The sequence below is a fragment of the Cicer arietinum genome, chromosome 1 (genome assembly GCF_000331145.2).
Source record: "Cicer arietinum cultivar CDC Frontier isolate Library 1 chromosome 1, Cicar.CDCFrontier_v2.0, whole genome shotgun sequence".
Classification (NCBI taxonomy): Eukaryota; Viridiplantae; Streptophyta; class Magnoliopsida; order Fabales; family Fabaceae; genus Cicer; species Cicer arietinum.
In genome coordinates this window covers 22,602,126-22,603,618 of record NC_021160.2, presented here as the reverse complement: position 1 = coordinate 22,603,618, position 1,493 = coordinate 22,602,126, and positions in this window count along the sequence as shown.

Below are 1,493 nucleotides of genomic sequence, written 5' to 3'. Positions count from 1 at the left end.
GGTTTTTTGTTTACATGACCTTGACATTTGATTTTATCCTTTAAGGGAGACTAAATAAATAAATAAATAAATAAATAAATAAAATCAGAATAAATAAAAATAAAACAATTAATGAGCCTAGATAAATAAAAAAAATTAAAATTAAAATAAAAGAAAAAAAATCAGAAGAAATAAAAATAAAACAATCAATTAATGAGACTAATTAAATAAAATAAAATAAAATAAAACAAATAAAAAATTCAGAATAAATAAAATAAAACAATCAATTAATGAGACTAAATAAATAAATAAAATAAAATAAAAAAATCAGAATAAATAAAATAAAATAATCAATTAATGAGACTAATACAATAAAATAAAATAAAATAAAACAAATAAAAAAATCAGAATAAATAAAATAAAATAATCAATTAATGAGACTAATTAAATAAAATAAAATAAAATAAAACAAATAAAAAATTCAGAATAAATAAAATAAAACAATCAATTAATGAGACTAATTAAATAAATAAAATAAATAAAATAAATCAAAATAAATAAAATAAAACAATTAATAAGATACTTACAAATGTTTGAATGTATTTCATTTTAGCTCTGTGATTTGTAGATAGTTCCATAATAAAAGAAAGTGAAGAAGTTGAATGTATGAGTGAAAGATGCAGAGAAACTGAAGAAGTTGTGAGTAAAAATTTGAGGAAGGAAGTATTTATAGAGTCGCTTCCTCAAGGGACGATTTCACATGCGGTCAAGACTTCATCAGGAAGTCACTTCCCCAGGCCACAACTTCATCAGGAAGTCGCTTCCCCAGGCCACGACTTCTTCAAGAAGTCGCTTCCCCAGGCCACGCCATTTAAGTTAATCTTGTCCATTGAATAAAAGTTATCAACGGATCTATATGATCCATGGAAGACAATCCTTGTGATATATTTTCAACCAATTACATTATTCTATTCAACTTTTAATCTTGACCATTGAATAAAAGTTATCAACGGATCTAAATTATCAATGGAAGGCAATCCTTGTGATATATTTTCAACCAATTACATTATTCTATTCAATTTTTAATCTTGACCATTGAATAAAAGTTATCAACGGATCTAAATGATCAATGGAAGACAATCCTTGTGATATATTTTCAACCAATTACATTATTCTAATCAATTTTCAATATTGAAAAAGTTCTATAAATAGACTATCTCACCACACCTTCTATCTCATCATACCTTCTCACCACACCTTCTATCTCACCATACCTTCTCACCACACCTTCTATCTCACCATACCTTCTCACCACACCTTTTACCATTTCATACTCAATCAATCATTTAGCCATGGTTGCTCAACAAGTAATTTGTCTTGTTTATTACAATGGTTCAATTGTTGATGGAGTTGAAGGAAAAACATTCGTAAGTGACTATAAAAAGGCGTTCAAAGTACATTCGGGAAGCAACCTTGCTCGTCTAAAGAATGTCATTAGAAAAAAATTACAGCTC